The sequence below is a fragment of the Suncus etruscus genome, chromosome 15 (genome assembly GCF_024139225.1).
Source record: "Suncus etruscus isolate mSunEtr1 chromosome 15, mSunEtr1.pri.cur, whole genome shotgun sequence".
In the NCBI taxonomy this organism is placed as follows: domain Eukaryota; kingdom Metazoa; phylum Chordata; class Mammalia; order Eulipotyphla; family Soricidae; genus Suncus; species Suncus etruscus.
Window position 1 is genome coordinate 8,094,816 of NC_064862.1, and position 21,285 is coordinate 8,116,100.

A 21,285-nucleotide genomic window follows, 5' to 3' on the forward strand; every position below is an offset into this window, starting at 1 on the left:
TAGGATTTAATGTCATCTTTGTAGATAAGTTTACTGTGTTTGTTGTGTCTCCTTGTCTTAGAGTAGACCTGTCAGTTTTTACTTTAAGGCTGGTTTATCATCTGTGAAGTGTCTGAGCTGTTGTTTATCCATGAAGCTCTGTATTCTTCCTTCAAAACTGAACATGAGTCGGGCTGGGTGCAGTATTCTTGGTGAGGCATTCATTTCATTCATCTTGTCACAATATCCTACCACTGTCTTCTGGCCTTGAGAGTTTCTTGTGACATGTCTGCTGTAAGTCTTAGGCATGCTCCTTTGAATGTAATTTCCCTTTTTGATCTTGCTGCTTTCAGTATTCTATCTCTATCTGTGGGATTTGTCATTGTAATGAGGATGTGTCTTGGGGTGTTTTTCTTTGGGTCTCTTTTAGCTGGTACTCTTCAGGCATGCAGGATTTGATTGCATGTAGTCTTTAACTCTGGGAGTATCTCTTTGATGATGTCTTTGACAGTTGATTCTTCCTGGAGATCTCCTACTGGGACTCTGGACTCCAATGATTCTTATGTTGTTTCTGTTAAGTTTATTGAAGATTTCTGTTTTCATCTGTTCACATTCCTTGAGTACTTTTTCCATTGCCTGTTCATTTGTCTTAAGGTTCTTTTCCAATTTCTTCTGTTGCGTTGAGTTTTTTTGCATCACATCTTCCAGTACTCTGATTCTCTCCTCAGCTGCTAATACCCTGCTGTCGAGGCCATCCACTGAGTTTTTCAGTTGAGCAACCGTGTTTTTCAGATTTGTTATTTCTGTTTGGAGTTTTCTGATTTCTGTCTTTGTGTTCTGTTCAGATAGATCTACGCTTTTTTTTTTTGAGTTCTACGAACATCTTCCATATTTCTATTCTAAACTTTTCTGAGAAGTTAATCAGATGGTTGGAATTTATTAGGTAATTTGAGCTTTCATTTTCATTCTCTGTGGATGGTGTTTGCCTGCGAGGTTTCCCCATTGTCACGCTTGTAGTGTGGTTTTTCCTGCTTGTTGTGGTGGGGTTCATTGGTTAGAAAGAGTACGTGGCTGTGAAGCAAAGCGGCCATGCTCTTTTGCTGCCTCTAGTTGACAGTCCACAGAGTGAACAAAGGCACAGCAGGGCGGAGCCTCCACAGGCCTGAGTCCTCAGCTTATTGGACAGCGACCCCCACAGCCAGAATATACTTACTGGGTAGCTTCAAAATGCAGTTTTTTTGAGATGCGCTCCCTAGGCCTCTAAGGAAACCTTCAGGGATTCAGAAACACAGGCAGAAAGGCAGAAGAAGTTTCCCTTGAAGTCCTCAGAGTGAACAAAAGCAGAGCAGGGCGGAGCCTCCACAGGCCAGAGACCTCAGCTTATTGGACAGAGACCCCACAGCCAGAATGTACTTACTCGGCAGCTTCAAAATGCAGTTTTTTGGGGGTGTGCTCCCTAGGCCCTGAGGAAACCTTCAGGGATTCAGAAACACAGGCAGACAGGCACAGAAGATTCCCTTGAAGTCCTCAGAGTGAACAAATGCACAGCAGGGCAGAGCCTCCACAGGCCAGAGACCTCAGCTTATTGGACAGCGACCCCCGCAGCCAGAATGTACTTACTGGGCAGCTTCAAAATGCAGTTTTTTGGGGGGTGCGCTCCCTAGGCCTCTGAGGAGACCTTCAGGGATTCAGAAATACAGGCAGACAGGCACAGAAGAAGTTTCCCTTGAAGTCCTCAGAGTCTTGGACATATTTTTAACACAATGCAGAAAAATCAAATCCAAATGAATTGAAGGTCTTGAAATTTGACCCAAAACCATGAGGTATAAGAAGGAAAACTTTGGACAGAACTCTTCATGACATTGAAGCTAAAGGCAACTTCAAGAATAGAAACAACACTGAACCAGGGCAAATATTAGCAACGAGACAATCAAATGGGACTAAATTAAAATAAGAAGCATCTGTACCCCAAAGGAAATTGTGACCAGAAAACAAAGAATGCCCATGGAATGTGGAGAAAGTATTCACCCAATACCCATTTGATTAGGGAGTTTCCTATTTAAGATATATAAGCACTGATAGAATTTAACAAGAAAAAATCTAATCCAACCAGAAAAAGGGGAGAAGAGATAAACATAAATTCTATAAAGAAAAAATACAGATAGTTAAAAGGCATATAAAAATGTTCCACAACATTAATCATTGTGGAAATTCAGATAAAAGCAACAATTAGATATCATCTCATACCACAGAGACTGGAACACATCAAAAAAAATAAAACAACTAGGTGGATGTGGATGCTGAGAAAAAGGAACTCTTATTCACTTTTGATCGGAATGTCAGCTGGCCTAGCCTTTTTGGGAAAACAATATGGACATTCCTCATAAAATTAGGACATGGAGCCCTTGTCTGACCCAGCAACATTACTCCCGGGGAATGTACCCTAGGAAGCCAAAAACACAATGATAAAAAAGGGTAGCTGCTTTCCTATCCTCATTGTGGCACTATTTGCAATAGCCAGAATCTATAAACAACCCAGGTTACCAACAAGAAATTAGTGGAATTAGAACTGTGGTACATTAAAATACTATACAGATGTTAAGAAAAGTGAAATCATAAAATGTTCCTATACATGGATGAATATGGAGGTATTTTACTGAGCAAAATGAACCAGAAAGAGAACAGACATAGAATGATGGCATTTATTTGTCTGTTATTTTAAAAGAGCTTGTATTGTAATTAATTATACCCAAAGACACAGGATAACTGGTCATGGTAGAAAGATTGCCACAAATAATGTAGAATAAGTACAGTGTAGAACAGAGAATAGATTGCTATCACAATGAATATTGGAACTCATTACTCTGGAGAAGAACTGGATACTGAAAGAAGGTAAAGTGATATACATGATACCCTTCAGCAATAATACTGCAAAACCACAGTTTCTAAAAAGGGAAAAGGGGAAGATTTACAAAGAGAGAAAGAGAGGGAGGGAACATGCAAATATCTACCATCAATGGAGGCAGAGAGAAGGGCAGGAGGAAAAAAGAAGATATTGGTGGAGAGAAATGTGCATGGTGAAAGAATGTTGTTAGACAATGTATGACTAAAACTCAACCATAAACAACTTTGTAACTATCTCATGATGTTTCAATAAAAATGTATTAAAAATTAAAAAAATAAGCAGTTGCCATATTTGCACTTGGCCAGCTCCAAGAACTGACTCTTCTTGAAAGAGATGTAAACCAAGCCATAAAAAAACCATGAGTTCACTGTAGGATTAAGAGATCTTCTGTTTCTACCTCAACCAGGATACTCCATTGTGAACTCATTGGATGGAATTATCTTTGAATGTAGCACCTTGGATAAGTATGGAAACTGAATGATCCCAACCTTCCAGGTGTGACTTTTTCTCTCAGATAAAATGCTTGGTTGGAAAGGAATAAACTTCTTTTTCTTTTTCTAGATCTCCTTGGGGCAGCTTGGAGTGATGGCCAGTGAATAGGAGTTAGGGTAACATGGGGAACTTTTCTAAAACCTTTTTTCTTTACATGCATGTGTGTGAATTATTTTACAGAACGCCTTCTGACTCCAGACCTTGTGTCTCACCATTGTTTCTGGAGTTGGAGACCCTGAGAGTTAATTTCTCAGACTCAATAAGACCACGCTGTGGGACAAAAAGTGCCATGGATCTCATCCCTCCCAAGACTATTTCAAAAGACTTAGTGGGATATCTATCAAGTGTTTAATCTGAATAGTTATACATCTCATTTCCAAATGTAAAGGTAGCCACCTCCATCCCTTTTTTATTTTAATTTTAATTTTTGTTTGTTTTGTCTGCTTAGTATAAAATTCTAGTAGAAAAAGTCTTGCTTGGGATGAAAACTCAGGTCAAAACCAGGACATGGAGATTGTATAGCTTGTCATTTTTTACACCCAAATGCACCAACACTAATGTGGCATCATTCCTTTTTCATTGGCATACTAAAAATGGGGAAACCTCATTATAGGAAAATTCTTATCTAATAGGGATAGAAACTCATAAATTTTAATAATACAAAAGGCGTGCCTTCCACCCTGAACTTATTCGTGGGGACTCAACTTAGACTTCATGTGCTTGAACATCGACAGTCTAACCTGGAACCCCAGACCCCAACCTTAGAACTGACACAGTGTTTCCCTGATGCAGCATCAGGGAAGTAACTCGACTCTAGTACCGAATTTGCCCAGAGAAAACAGCAACAACTTGATCTAAGGGGCAGGTTTGCCCTACCTCATCACCTAACGCTGAGATGAAATCAGAAGAAACTCCATCCTTTGGTCAGATGCAAAAACCAAGATCATTAATTACAGAAGACTGACTATAACAAACCGTGGCTGAGCAGAAACATCTGGAAACGTAAGGAAAAACTCTATCCTAATTTCATCCAGGATCTATGTTGAAACTAAGAGTTTCTAATTACAGAGGAATGATTTTGACAACCAGAACTGAGCACCATAAAGACAGACCTTGGGGTTTGACAATAAACATGTCGGGAGCCTGTAGTTAGTCTCATGGATAGTATGCTTCAAGGGTGGAGACACCCTGTATATCTTAGGCCAATGGAATTTCCTTACTAATTTCCCCAATATTTACTGTGCCTATGCAAAAAAAAAAAAAAAGAAAAAAAAAAGGAAAAAAATCTTGCAACAGCAACCCCCTCTTCCTTCCTTCCTTCCTTCCTTCCTTCCTTCCTTCCCCTTCCTTCCTTCCTTCCTTCCTTCCTTCCTTCCTTCCTTCCTTCCTTCCTTCCTTCCTTCCTCCTTCCTTCCTTCCTTCCTTCCTTCCTCCCTTCCTTCCTCCCTCCCTCCCTCCCTCCCTCCCTCCCTCCCCCCTTCCTTCCTCCCTCCCTTCCTTCCTCCCTCCCTCCCTCCCTTCCTCCCTCCCTCCCTCCCTCCCTCCCTCCCTTCCTTCCTCCCTCCCTTCCTTCCTCCCTCCCTCCCTCCCTTCCTCCTCCCTCCCTCCCTCCCTCCCTCCTCCCTCCTCCCCCTTCCCTTCCTCCCTCCCTCCCTCCCCCTCCCCCTCCTCCTCCCTCCCTCCCTCCTCCCTTCCTCCCTCCCTCCCTCCCTTCCTCCCCCCTCCTCCCTCCCTCCCTCCTCCCTCCCCCCTCCCTCCCTCCCTCCCTTCCTCCCTTCCTTCCTCCCTCCCCCCCCCTTCCTCCCTCCCTCCCTCCCTCCTCCCTCCCCCTCCCTCCCTCCCCCCTCCCTCCCTCCCTCCCTCCCTCCCTCCCTCCCTCCCCTCCTCCCTTCCTTCCTTCCTTCCTTCCTTCCTTCCTTCCTTCCTTCCTTCCTTCCTTCCTTCCTTCCTTCCTCCCTTCCTTCCTCCCTCTTCTTTCTTTCTTCTTTCTTTCTTTCTTTCTTTCTTTCTTTCTTTCTTTCTTTTTTTCTTTCTTTTCTTTCTTTCTTTCTTTCTTTCTTTCTTTCTTTTCTTTCTTTCTTTCTTTCTTTCTTCTTCTTTCTTTCTTTCTTTCTTTCTTTCTTTCCTTCCTTCCTTCCTTCCTTCCTTCCTTCCTTCCTTCCTTCCTTCCTTCCTTCCTTCCTTCCTTCCTTCCTTCCTTCCTTCCTTCCTTCCTTCCTTCCTCCTCCTCCTTCCTCCCCTTCCTTCCTTCCTTCCTTCCTTCCTTCCTTCCTCCTTCCCCCTCCTCCTTCCTTCCTTCCTTCCTTCCTTCCTTCCTTCCTTCCTTCCTTCCTTCCTTCCTTCCTTCCTTCCTTCCTTTCTTTCTTTCTTTCTTTTTCTTTCTTTCTTTCTTTCTTTTCTTTCTTTCTTTCTTTTCTTTCTTTCTTTCTTTCTTTCTTTTCTTTCTTTCTTTCTTTCTTTCTTTCTTTCTTTCTTTCTTCTTCTTCTTCTTTTTCTTTCTTTCTTCTTCTTCTTCCTTCCTTCCTTCCTTCCTTCCTTCCCCTCCCTCCTTCCTTCCTTCCTTCCTTCCTTCCTTCCTTCCTTCCTTCCTTCCTTCCTTCCTTCCTTCCTTCCTTCCTTCCTTCCTTCCTTCCTTCCTTCCTTCCTTCCTTCCTTCCTTCCTTCCTTCCTTCCTTCCTTCCTGTCCAGAACCATAGAACATGAACCATCTTGTTCTGCCTCATAAATTGAAAAAAATAAAGTGAATGGTACTAGGGACAAAGCAGTCTCATGCACATTGAGTGGAAATTAAAAAACTGGTCAGACCTAACTACTCAACCCAAAGTCAGCGACAATGGAATCAAGAGACTAGAAATACAACAAGTTTACTCAAATTGGACCTGTTACACTAGCAGTCCAGGAGCAAAGGGTGGAGGTATGGGATACATGCTGTGAATAGTGGCAGAGGGAGGTCAACACTGGTGGTGGGAATTGCACCAATTCACTGTCATTGTACCTTAAATATAACATGAAAGACTGGTCTCAATACATTATAAAAAAATGTTGTTCAATAGTCAATGTCAGATTAGGTGTCAACATGTTTTATTCCAGAAGCCTGCTCTTGGGGGCCAGAGTTAGAATGGCAATGGCACTTGATTTGCATGATTGACCGAGGTTAAAACCCCTCGATCACATATAGTCTCCTGAGCACTGCCAGGAATGATCCCTACACAGAGCAAAGATAAGCCCTAAGCAACACTGGATTGTGGCCCCAATCTCCTTTCCCACAGAAATTGGAGCCATGCTTTTAATCATACATTTAGCTTCTGGATCAAGGGTATGAATGGATCAAAGAAGGTTCTAGAAGTAGGGACACAACGTAAATGCATCAGAGTAGAATCAATAACAATGTGAATGAATCAGGGAAGTAGGAAGCCTGTCCTAGAGTACAGGTGGGGGGTGGGGAGGGGAGGAGGGAGATTTGGGACATTGGTGATGGGATCGTTTGCAACTGGTGAAGGAGGGTGTTCTTTACATGACTGAAACCCAACTACAATCATGTTTGTAACCAAGGTGCTTAAATAAAATATTATTTAATAAAAGAAATGGAGAGACTCTGAAACTCTTCTACTGCAACAGCTCTATGAGTAGTAGCAATATTTGTATTGCAGGAATCTATGAGAGCCCTTTGCCAACTGAAAACTATGCCAGCTTCTTGTAATTGGACTTCTCCAGATCCTTGATCATCCACAGTTAGCTATTTCTGGTTCCAGGACACTGGGCTGTCATGGTCAGTCCCAACCCCTTTCCTTCACATCTCTGTTGAAAAACGAATCATCTCTCCTCTTGCCCTTTAAGATTGTAGGTAATACACCTGTGACAGCCACATTGTAGAAGATTAAACGTTAACTTCCTGCAGAGTCCTAATAAAGCTATATTTTTATAGTAGGAGTTGGGGAACCAATCCCTCTGCTGCTCACTTCCAGAAAATTCTTTCTGAATACTCTTTAGCTAGAGCTTTGGGATTCAGGTGTCTTTTCTGCTCTCCAGAATAAGGGATATTGTATCGTAACTCAAGTCAAGGTCTCCTCAAAAGAAAATATTCTCCTCTCTCCAGTATACTCTCAGTATATATCTGAATCATTTTATTGATTGTGGTTATTTAAGAATCTTCTTAAGGAGATTATTTTCTTGAAACAATTTTACTTTTTGGACTATCTCAATTTGAATTATGGGCAGAAAAACTCATTTTAAATACCAGGATATCATAATTCAAAGAATGTCCTTTGCCTTTGCTGTCCAGAATACAAATATAAGATGACCACATACTACTTTATGAGAAACCCACACTATGTTTGCAAGTTACTAAGGAATTACAGACAGCATACAGGTAAAAAAAATTGTTGTGAAGCTGGAGGCATGGAACGCTGAGGGAAAGTTAAAAATAAGAGTTGAGGTAGGCTCCAGGTTTTCCTGATACATGGCCTAATTAGTAGCATAAAACTATTAAGTTCAAAGCAGATTTTTCTGACTCTAGAATGACTAAAGGTTAAAAATATTAGCCCTGCTATCTACTAGCAATTTTGTCTTGTAAATTTTCTGAACATCTCCGTTTTCTTTCCTTATCTTTGAAATGGAGTCACAAATAGTTCCATTATGTCTGCTGTATTGATTTGTACTGACTGACATACTGTTTAAAAAGTGTTTAGGAGAATTTCTGTATTTCATAAGTGCTTATTTGTGAAAACATTTTATACATAAATATAAAATGCTACTGTCTTTGCATATAAGGTTTTAAGCCTTTATTCTAATTTAGTATTATCTTTAAGTCTGGGCTTGCATCTTTGCATTTTCAAAAATAATAAAGAAAGAATAATTGTCTTTATTACTTTAACCATTCTTGCTTCTTAGAAGCATCAAATGATTGTCAACATTCATTCATTCAGGCATTATTTTTACCTGTTTTTTAATATATTACAGATAAATCTTATTGGCAAAATTATTTCACTGTGTTGTAATTGATCTCTTTGCTCCATAGACTAGAAACATCCTGTTGAAAGCAAAGGACCTTATCTTATTTATAGTTGTGTAACCAGAGTATCTGATACTAATTAAATATATAATGAATGGAAAACTAAATGAATGACTAATAAGAGAATAATTTATAGAATAAATAATAATAATAGAATAAATAATAATAATAAATAATAATAGAGAATAATAATAGAGAAATTTGAATAGCTATGGATAAAATTGCCTGCTTATTGTTTGAAACGTTTTCTTGCTTTTATGATAAAGAATATTTTCCCCAATTAGACAGCTCACAGGTTCTACAGAGTTCCTCACATCAAGTCATTTTTAAAGAATGAAGTTGGAGAGTGAAGTTGAAAATCTCAGATTTTCAGAAGTAAAGTGGAGTTTGATTGATTGCTCCATCTAAATATTTAACTGCACTCTTCCAACATATCAAAAATAGGAATCAACTCAACAAATATTGAGTGAGTGCTTTTCTAGTAAAAGCACTGTGAAATATATAAATATGAACAAAATGTGGCCCCTGCTCTCTAGTAACTTTTAGTCAGAGAGAGAAGATAGAGACATAGAGATGTGATCAAACAAAGGAATGTAACAGTAGTAAGAGTAGGGGTTTAAAGAAGTTGTGTTATTACCATTTATTTAAAGAGAATCTAATATACAGCTCTAAATCCCACTTTCCTATTTTTGATTGATTTCTTATTAATTTTACGTTTTGACTTTACTCATAAAACTTTCTGAGGAACAATTTCTTGATGATATAATTCATTACAAATAAAAATATTATTTTATAACAGTCCTTTTTCTTTTCTTTTCTTTTCTTTTTTTTGGTTTTTGGGCCACACCCGGTGACGCTCCGGGGTTACTCCTGGCTAAGCACTCAGAAGTCGCTCCTGGCTTGGGGGACCATATGGGATGCTGGGGGATCAAACCGTGGTCCGTCCTAGGCTAGCACAGGCGAGGCAGGCACCTTACCTCTAGCACCACCACGCTGGCCCCAACAGTACTTTTCTAATCCTTATATACTGAATGAGCCTAGACAAATTCGTGTAGGAATGTTCTTGCTATAATATAGTAAAGGCCATCATTCAATAGCAAATTTTAGAGCTTGAAAAAAAATTCAGAGCTAATCTACTACCTTTTCTCTGTTGTTGTAAAAATCAGAGGGAGGATAACTTGCTAGCAAAGACAGTTAATAGAATGGACCAAAAAAAAAAAAAAAAGCTCTGGCATTGTGATGCCCAATATAATTTTTTTCCCCCATTATACAGAGCTGTTTCTAGAATAATTTTAGACTATATGAAATGCAGTCCCAGGGAAGATATTTATAACAAGTCTCTGGCTCATTTAGCATGCTGTTGTTTGGGGATTTCCAGCTGCACACTTTATTCTTGTCAGTAATAAATTATTTCCTGACAATTTGGTTGACAAACGGGATTCCAGCCCCAATGATTTGCGCTCATCTTTTAAAAAATGATCAGGTTAACTGTTCTAAATAGCTTTTTTGTCCTTCACTTATCTTCTAGCATGAAGAGAAGGAAGATTCAAGATCTTTAAGAGTACGAATCACACAGAGACATATCTCTGTTTATATAATATATAGAGTGAAGGTAACCTTTTATGAGCTTTTGTAATCCAATGGAGGTTCTCTAAAAGCCATAAAATCTCTTCCCTACCCTGAAACTAGTTAAGTTTGCTTTTTCTAACTTCCCAGTGGACATGGAACAAAGTATGTGGACATTGCAAATGTTTAAAAAGCAAAACAGAATCAGGAGGTGGGGGTAGGGAGGAGAATGTAAGGGTGGCCAATAAGGATTCTTTTACAACTCATATTTCTCTATTGAAAACTGAGATTTCTGGTCACATCAGGGCAGAATAATTGATAGCAGCTGCAGATAGCAAGGTCTGAGCATGCCATCTCCCCAGGCAATATTTTCTTTGGTATTTTCTATGGTATGTTGTAAAGTATAGCCATTCAATATTGAGTCCTGGCTTCTTTGTTAGCTACATGGACTCAAACAGCTTATTTATTAATTTTTCTTCACAAAAATAGCCTTGCTCTGTTTTTCCTTCATTCACCTCTGTAGCCGTGACATTTGCTGGTGGCTTGGGACTACCTTCCTGAAGTATATACAATGAGGAGCAGAAAGTCATAGGTTGACACCATCTCAGAGGCAAATTGTCTTTTGAAACAAAAAAAAAATACTTGGCTGAAAAATTAAGAGAAATCAGTCTCAAAGGAAGAACATCTCTTGCGGCTTCCAACTGTGAATAATAGCAGGATAATGAAGAACAAGTTTATATTTGAGATGTTGGAAGGTCATAACACTCTCAATAAATTTGTTTAGATTTAAGAGGAAATAACTCAGAATGGCAAATACTACTAATAAAAATATAACTAAATGTTTCCAACTGATGAGTCAAGATGAGGAATAAGGAATTTTTCTTAGAGTGGATTCTGTTACAAAGGTAGATCTCATTTTTTTAATAAAATATTCTTTTCAGAACTTCCCATTTCATTCATTTAGTGAAGAGTACTCATTTTAAATGTTGCTATTATAATAAATAGAATGGAAAGGGTATAAAATGCTATTAAAATAATTATAGAAGTTCAGGCCATAAATTATCTGTTGATTCAGTCTGTCAGCAGGTACAGCAATTGCTTCAATGTTAAGGCTAATTGGCTAGACTAGAGAACTGGCTCTAAATAATTTCAGACATCTGGATCAGATAGATATATGTTGTCAGTTGACCAGTGGGATCCAATCTGGACTGAGTATTCTCTTGTTTTGCATGAGCTACATTTGGTGCTATTGTATTTCTGGTGCTTTGGATATCAACTTGCCATCCTGCCATGAAGTATGATGGGAAAAGGACACATGCTCTATAACAGCATGAGCTAATGGTGACCAGAAGGCAAAGTTTTATCTGAGAGAATAAGGACAAATAAAACAGCAATAGATTTCCAATGATTTGGGTTCACCTATTGACTAAATTATTTTTCAGTTATTTTGCTCAAGAAATCTCCAATATTAAATTGGTTTGACACACTTCCTGAAGTGCCTTTAAAAACACTACCATTTTGCCTAACTTTCCTCCTCCCCTGTCCCAAGAAAAAACATAAGGCCGGGCATGGTATTATACTTTCATATTAGCTTGTATGTACTTCTGTATAATTAGATTCTCTGAAGAGAATCCATAGGTTTTCTCCCCAATAAGGAATGCCCTGGATTCAGAAAATGCAGTTTGTCATCAATGTGAAAAATGAAATGAACAACAGGGTGTATGGTCTGATTTTACCAAGATACTTTGACATTCATTCAGCTATTGTCTTCTTTCTATAGATATTTCTAATTAGTTTAATAAAAGTGCATAGCAATAAAATCAAGGATATGGGCAAAATTCTACTGATTAATCACATATGTGACCAGTCAACACTTTCAAGGTAGCAAAATTCATTCTATTCAAATTAAAACAGCTACTTATCCTTCACTTGAATTCTTGATAGGCCTTTTACTTTAATAATTATTTGTTCTTAAAATTTATACCTATGTTACATATATCATTTTGTTCTCCAATTATCTGAAGAAGAATTTTTCTGCAAAACTGGATTACTTAAATTAAAGCATGGTTTTTAAATTTTCAAACTTAAAAACTTTATAGACCTGAAATCTTATTTAAAATGTAAAACATGTATAATTATATATAACTTATTTATACCCTAACCATTAAGGGAATATTAGATTAAATAAATTTAATGGATGAGGTAAAATATGGCATAAATTTACCAACGTACTTATGATTCATTAAAAGTGCGAAGATGGTTTGCCTTTCATAAACCTTTAAGTTATTCTAAATTACAATAGCTTATTTATCTACTTTTAGTGGTTTATGTCACAGCTATTTATCATTATCATTGTTGGAATGCTAGCTCTGTTACTCAGTTTATTTCTTTTTTCATTTGTAATTTATAATCTGTGATGGTCTTAAAGAACATGGTGAACATTCTTAAAATTTTGTGAAATCAGGAAGAAATACCTTTTGCAGTGAATGAGTTTTACCACCAACACACATTAAGAAAATGATTTCTGTTGCCCAGAGGCATTATTTACTTATATAATGGAAGGACAGAAATTATTTGCTTTCAGATGACATTAATCTCTCTTTGTAAGGACAGTAAGTGATATCTGCATAATTCTATACTAATGTTCCAGGTGTTTTAAAACTCTGATGAGTGTAGAATGAAAATACTCAAAGTCATAAGGGCCCTTTCATGCATGCAAAATGCACAATCTTTTCTTGGGCAAACCTAATTTCAGAAAATTGGCATGTCACTAAAGTAATCAAAGTTGCTACACAAATATTGTGATGTATATGTTTTTTTTAATATTGATTTAACTATTATTAGATAGGGCAGGTCAATAAACATCATCTGCTTTATTTATTTTTAAACATACAAAACCCCCAAATCATTACCAGGGGAAAAAGAAAGCAAAAGGAAAAATTAAAGTTAGGCAACTACTGCCACATAGAATGACATAATGATGGGTGGATTCCATAAGTATATTCTGTTAATCTTAGACTTGTGTTTATGGTCAAAAGAGATAGTACAATGGACAAGACACCAGACTTGATTCCCTGAGTACTCCAGGAATGATCCCTGAACACAGTGAGAGGAGTAAGCCCTGAGTACTTCTGGACATGGTCCAGAAACGACTAATACAATAAGAAAAAGTAGAATAGAATTATGTTTGCTCACTCCCTTTAAACTTGCTACTCTTAGGAACAAATAAGAAGTTTAGTGCATGTTTTTGACTTCCATCTAATATGGCAAACTTTTCTCATTAGAAGAGTGATCATCCTAAATCCTAGGTTATTATTTTAGCTAAGGCATAATATAGACTTCTAAATACTTCTTTTCTCTTAAGTTTATAAGTAAGTTTTGAGAAGTTTCTTAAGTTGGGGTCAAAAGTAAACTTGAATTTTTATTGCATCTTAAAATTTAAGAACATGCTCTCCCTACCAAAATATGGGGAGATAAAATTAAGAGACTTCCTCAAACATGGTACCAAAAAGCACAAGAAAAAAAATGCTCTGCATCATTGCCATCAGGAAATGCAAATCAAAACAATAGTGAGATATCATCTCACACCATAGGGACTGGCACACTTCAGAAACAAAAAGATTACCCCATATTAACATGCACAAAGGAAAAAGAAACCTTGGTACTATAAAAATCTTGATGCTAGGAAAAAACTTGGTATTTGGAAAAAGGTACCCTTGGTATATACTAGTCTATTTCTTCTGAAAATCATTCTGGACATCGTTTAAAAAATTGGAATTGAACTTCCATTTGAGCCAGCTATTCTACTTCTTAGAATACCCCAAGGGTCCAAAATAAAATAAAACACAAAATGGAATAAAGACTTTTGCACTTCCATGGTCCTTGCAGAACGATCTACAGTAGACACAGTCTGCACTCTAAGTGTCAAGGAATAGATGACTAGATAAACTATGCTAAATATACACAATAGAATATTAGCTGTAAGAAAAGATAAAATCATGAAATTTTCTGTGGTTGGATCTGGAGAGTTTAGTGCTGAATGATGTTAACCAGAGGTAGAGATACTAACACAAATTGATTTCTCTTATTTGCAGGATATAAAGAAATGTAATGGTGGAATAATAAATGAACACAGACAATGAAAACAAAGAACATAAAAACTGTCTTCAGTGGGAATTATGCTTCTTGAGAAGATTGAGGGACAAAACAAAAAGTGGGTTATCACTTTGGTGGAGGGAAGCATTCAATATATATGGGAGGCATGCTAAACATTGTAAACATGTTATTCCTGAAGTCATGTCACTAACAGTATAGCAAACTACGATGCCAAAATAAAAAAAAAACACATTGATGTAAACTGGTGGGTGGAGGCAAACAACAAGGGGGAGGAAGGCAAGTTTAGTGGCACTAAGTGGACACTGGTAAAAGGATTAGTGTTGAAAATATTATATGCCTGTAGCCGGTCAGTCACAAATAACTTTTAATTTTATGATTTCTAAATAAAATTTAAAAAGATGCTCTAATGATGATCAAACTTGAAAAATCATGTATAAAGTTCATTATTTCTCTTTCCAAATAGAAATTTTGCTTAGCCATCATTTAAGAACATGCCCAAGAAGAAATATTCTCCTTCTGGAAATATCACTTTTTCCCCTCTGAGAACTTTGTGTTCTCTGTTGAACACATCTCTCTTCCACCTTCTCTTTCCTTCCTTGTATTTATAAAAATAAGAATACTTAAAATTTTTGCTGAAAAAATATATGTAAACTTGTATTTCTTTAAAAAATATGCCAAAGCTAAAGAAATAGTATAGGAAGAAATGCTGCTTTCCTTGAGTGTAGCTCACCTCAGTTCAACCCCAGTCCTAGCAAGAAAAAAAGTTTCCTGAAGATCCCCAGAAATGACTCCTGACCTTAGAGCCAGCAATGGCCTTTGAGTACCACAACAACCTCCTCAATTTAATTTAATTCACAAAGCCCTCATACAAAGATTAATGTTGAAGTGATTTCTCTTTAAAATATTCTATTGTATTTGCATCTCTAATTACCAATTTATCTAACATTTTTGAAATAGGTAGACAGTTGTATCAGGTGTGTATGTATGTGTGTGTAAGATGATTTGAAGATAGAAATTGATTGTTGAAGAAAGGTGTGTGATGATGGGCTAAAGAAATTAATGTCAATTCTGAGAGTTAATTATTTCCAATCTGACTGACAACGGGTATTTTTTTTTGCTTTGTTTTCTTAAAAATAATACTAACAAATCAATAAGTTGCAGGATAAAATGAATATACTTGGTGAAAATTGTATTAGTGTTACAAATAACAGTAAGAATAATGGATTTAGTCAGCTGAGAATTAGGAATTTCTGCTTTGTTCACATAGAAAGAAGTTTGTTTACCTCTCTTCTGTGGTTAAAATGAACTTCAGCAAGCCCAGAGATCACTTGTTAATGACTTCTGCCATCTATCTCCGTATTGCACAATAATTTGGCTAATCAGGCAGAAAGTTACCACATTTGATTCCCAGGAGAGATGCTAATTATCAATATCTTATTATGATGATTCAGCTAGATCAACTTTATTTTAAATATTACAGTAATTGCAATATTTAAAAGCAAATAAAAGACCCCTTTTCAGACCTCTAACTCAAATCATTAAATAAAATGTGAAAAACAAATCATCAAACTTTCTGTATTGTATTTGTGAGCTAATTCTCAATCTACATATAAATATTGTTAGGAGGCATTGGCTAAATGCTACCACATGTTAGGGAAGAATTTGTAGAACCAAAATATCATACAAAACAAAAAATAAGTGAAGTTAGCTGTTTCTATCATTCTTAGTTATTTCAACTTTATCCTTGCTTGTGTTTGGAAGGCTATTGTCCCCCAGGTCCTCAAGAAACACATGCTTTGTGTAAGTTTTTAACTCACTAATTCCAAAAGTTTTCATGCTATAAGTATAACAGTTTGTTTTTCTCTCTCTTGCTGGTTTCATAGATGTGAAATCTGAAAGCCATAACAGGAAATCAGCACTTGAGTCAAAAATAGAATTCAGGTCTTTGAGTTCTTAGTACAGGGTCAAGAAGCCTTTGCATGAAAATAAAGTATTGCTATTTGTGGACATGATATCAATTAAGATTAAGATGATAGTTCTTGAAATACCACTATTTTAAATTATTCTGTATTAATTTGAAACATAAATATGGGGGGAGGAATTGGAAGGCATTGGTGGTATGAATGTTGCACTGGTGAAGGGGGTGTTCTTTTATTTAAAAAAAAAACTAATACCCAACTACAAACATGTTTGTAATCCTGGTGCTTAAATAAAGACATGTAAAAAATAAAACATAATTATGATATTTTGATTTGAGGAAACTTACTGTTCTTAAAATAGTGTTTCTTTATTGGAACTCATTCAGTGGAATTAGTAATAATGAGAGAAAAGTGAGGTTTGATGGAATCAGCACAAGTAGGACTGACCCTCCAGTCACAGTATACCCCAGACCAGTAAAATACTTTATAATATTTGGTATAGAGAGTTTAAGGAATTAGTAGAATTAAGAAGATAACATCTTGTGAGCAAGATAGAAAATTTATTATTGCTTTTGAATAATATTTTTAGCATTCTCCAGAGGCCTCAAGAGCTATTTGGTTTTTTTTTTTAAATAAATTTTCTACTGTAGTTGCAATAATAGTATGCTTAATAACAGCTTGTTTTAGGATCATCTGTGAAGAATGCATTACAGTACATTTTGAGGATATGAGTATAATAAAATACAGAAGGGAGCAGAATTTAACAATGATTTGACAAATACTAATGAAGAGTTTACCAAAGCAACATTGATTTAAAGGGTGCAGATAAAGCTAAGCAAATAAAAGAAATAAGAAAATCCAAATTGGTGCAATTTGTATGTACAATAGAATAGCTTAGCTTCTACATGCTGAAATACTTTAGGCAATATTTTGCAGTTAAGCATTTTCTAAAAGAATGAATTCTTAGGGGAGTTACTTATCACTGTTGTTACTTTTTTCCCTTTCTTAATATGCTTTAAAATCCAAAATTATTGGGGAATCAGTGTTACAATTCTAATAAAAATATGTTATTGAAACACATGAATTTTTTAAAAAATAAGATGACCAATGGGCAAGGCAAAAAGAAAACACAGTGGATATAACAGAGACAGAAGTAAAAATAAAAAGAATGTCTGGGAAATAATTTCTATTAAAACATGCACACATTTATATGCATTGTGATAATTAATGGTCATTTGTTAGAAAAATTTGATGCACTAGTTGTATTTTTTAGTAGACTATGAATTTTGTTTTCTTTGAGAAATTAGACTTAGTTCTAAAGTTTGTTTTGTGGTTTAATGGTACAGGGAGGGGATATACGCAATGAGAACTCTATGTAGGTATTTATGAAAAATACTTTTGGTTCCAGTTAGCCTTCATCCTCACCGAGAACCATGTGAGTATACGAAAAGATCAGAAGCTTTATGAAAAATCCTGATGTCTACAATAATCCCTAACACGAAAGCAACTGAGATTGGAAAACAGATCAAGTACCATCTTTGGGCCAGATTAGAAAAACAGATTTTCAGTATGTAATCTCTGAATTGGCAAATGAAAAAAGGTACACAGAAGGAACCAAGATAGAGAAGAGAATGACTTGACAGAAACAGTGGAGAGAAAACTAAACTATTCATAGAGCCAAATTTGTCCACAGAATTTAATTGAAGTGAGTAGAAGTTTGAGGTGAGTAGTACTTAAATTTCACAGATGTAAGTATAGATATAAAGATAATTATGTAGATAATTGGCATTTCCTGAGTCAAACCAAAGTCAGTTTTTTGTTTCCACACCAAATTTCCAGCAACTGCTAACAGCTCCCACTATGAATTCAGCCAGAAGTCTCCAAAATTGGTACCAGACGAAGAAACCCTCTGGCATTCTCAGCGGGCCACAATATTCTGGATCAATTAAGTCAGAAAGGAACAAAAAGGCCTAAATTGGTAAGCCAATAGTAAGACCTAAGAGTATCTACGAGGTTTCTACCCTGAAACAAAATAGTTCAAGAGTTAGGCAATTTGTGTGAGGTTTCTCAGGAATCTTTATTTTGCAAGATTTGTAACACTGTGTTATTTTGGCTGAGGCTACCATGAAAACAAAGTAATTGCACACAGTGCAATGCAATCTTTGCACTTTTTCTGTGTTCTAAACACAAGAGGACTACTCTGCATCTTCAAAGAGATCAAACTGACCAAATTACTTTTGCTTTAATTCCCCTTTTGGAAAGTCTTTACTCTGTCCATCCCATTTTTAAATTACAAGGAAAGATGCATGCTGCAGTTATAAACACAACCCAGATACTCTGTTATTCAGAAAGCACCACGTCTTTAATATTACTTTTTGTGTTTTTATACTGACTTATCTGTCTCTTCTGAATAGACTAAGAAAATAATAGCCAAATACCTTTGAGTGAATGTTTTTAATTGTAAGGAAAGCTAACCCTCTGTTGGGTAACTGGAACTCTTAATGAGAGCTCAACAGCATTTGTTGCATTAAAGTGAAGCCCTTTGCCTACTTGGATATTTTCCTTTTGGCCAGTTCTATTCAAGCAACTTTGCTCTGTCATTTGAGCTTGTCCTGATTGTGTGTGTGTGTGTGTGTGTGTGTTCCCCCTTATAAATGTATTTATCAGACTAAGAGGCAAAGAATCAATTAAAAATAAATGACTTTTTGTGTTTTTATAAGCAAATATATATGAAAGAAAAAGAGGATTTATAATATTAGATACTCAAAGTGGTCCTAAGGTATCCAACAAATGGCTGATAAACATCTTAATAACAAACTAAAGTTTCCCAGTGATAATTGCTACCTGTGGACAAAACCAACAGGAAAATGACTGAAAACCTCTGACACTTTACTAAAAGTAACAGAACTTAGAAAAATGGCCAGAAAAAAACACATTCAAATGTCAATACATTAATAAAACCACTTGAAAATATAATAGGATGATACCAGTTCAATATCACTACTATATACAACATCAAGAAGTATAAAAATAAATCTGCAGTGGGGCCAGAGTCATAGTACAGTGATAGGGCATTTACTTTGCATGGGACTAATGTAGGGTTCAATCCTCAGTATCCCATTTGTTGCCTCAAGCTTGCAAGAAGCAATTACTGAGCATAGAACTAGTAGTTTCTCCTATTCTGTGGGGTGGCCTTTATATCCTTGTCACTATTTCCTTGAGGTGCAGAAGCATCTCAGCTTAAAATAGTCCCATCAGGATATGGACTAATATCTAAGATATACAAGGTACTGACAGAAATTAACAAGAAAAAAAATCTAACCACCCATCAAAAAATGTGGAGAAGAAATTGAAAGACAATTTCTCAAAGAAAAAATACAAATGACCTAAAGAGACAAAATAAATTGCCCCACATTCACTAATCATCAGGGAGATGCAAATCAAACAACAATGAGGTACCAACTCATGCCACAGAGACTGGCACACAGCACAAAGGCTAAGAACAATCAATGCTGGGCAGAGGAATATGGGGAGATATAAAATCTTAATTCTTGCTGGTGGAGAATGCTGCCTAGTGCAGCCTTTATATTAAACAATATGGAGTTTCTCAAAAAATTGTAAATTGAGCTCCCATATGATCCAGCTATACTACTCCTCGGAAATATACTCTAGGAACACAAATACATAACACAAAAATACCTTCTGCACACCTATATTCATTGCAGCATATTTACAATAGCCAACATCTGGAAACAACTCTGATGCCCCTGAAAACAGATGAGTGGCTAAAGAAACTGTGGTACATATACACAATGGAATACTATGCAGCCATCGAAAAATGAAGTCATGAAAATTTCCTATACATGGATGGACATGAAAACTATTATGCTGAGTGAAATAAGTCAGAGGGAGAGAGATAGACACAGAATAGTCTCACTGATCTATGGTTTTTAAGAAAAATTAAGGACATTAATGTAGATAATACCCAGAGACAATAGAGATGAGTCTGGAAGGACCAGCTCACAATATGAAGCTCACATAAAGAATGGTGAGTGCAATTAGAGAAATAACCACACTAACAGCTATCATGACAATGTTAATGACGGAAGTAGAATGTCTGTCTCAAATACAGGCAGGGGATGGGGGAAGAGGGAGAAGTGGGACATTGGTGGTGGGAATGTTGCACTGCTGAAGTAGGGTGTTCTTTTTTTATAACTAAAACCAAACTAAAAACATATCTGTAATCATGGTGCTTAAATAAAGATAAATTGATAAAAAAAGAACTAGGAGTAAACCCCTGAGCACTGCAAGGAATTCAAAAATAAAAATTGCAAGATCAGGAAATAAATATGGAAGACTTAATAAATGCAAAGTTATGCCACAGTTTTGCAAAAATTCTAAGTGAATAGATATAAGTGTATGTAACCTCATTAGGCTAAAATTGCAAATTTACAATATAAGACATATTTTATATTAGAAAAATTAAAAAATATGTCAAGTTGTTTACTTTTTCAAACATTGTCAGTAGGAATATAAATCACATTTTTGAAGTAACTTGAAAATATGTAGCACAAGTTTGAAATTAACTCTTTAATTCTTCTTTATTTCCTTTAATAGACTAATCTTTATTCCATTTGTAGTCTTTGGCTCCTTTGTCAAAGATTTGTTGTTTATATACTTAGGGCTTTGTCATTGGATATTCTATTCTGACCCATTGGTCTGAAAGTCTATCTTTGTTTCCAAAACCATGCTGTTTTGATCACTCTGGCTTTGTAGTAAAGCATCAAATTAGGTAATGAGATGCCTCTCAGTTTCCTGATTTTCAAAAGTATTTGGCTATCCTAGTTTTTTATGATTTTAAAACAAACTTCTTGAAGAATGTTTGTCTAAATTTGAATAGGGATTGCATTGATTTTCTATAGTAGTTTAGATAAGATGGTCATTTTGATTATATTGATTATTCCAACCCATGAGCATGGAACATTCTTCCATATCCTTAGCTCTTCTTTAATTTCTTTCTAAAGTGTTTTGAAATTTCATGATATATTTCTCTCATCTCTCTTGTTAGGTTGGTTCCCAGATTCTTGATAGTTTTGGACACTATTTTAAATGGGATAGACTCTTTCATTTTTTCTCCTCTGAGTCATTATTTGTATCAAGGAATGCAACTATCATTTGTGTATTGACATTGTAGCTTGCCAATTTGCTGTATTAGTTTATTGCTTCTAGGAGTTTTATTGTGGACTCTTGGGTCTTCGATAAGTATCATATCATCTACAAATAGAGGTAGTTTGACT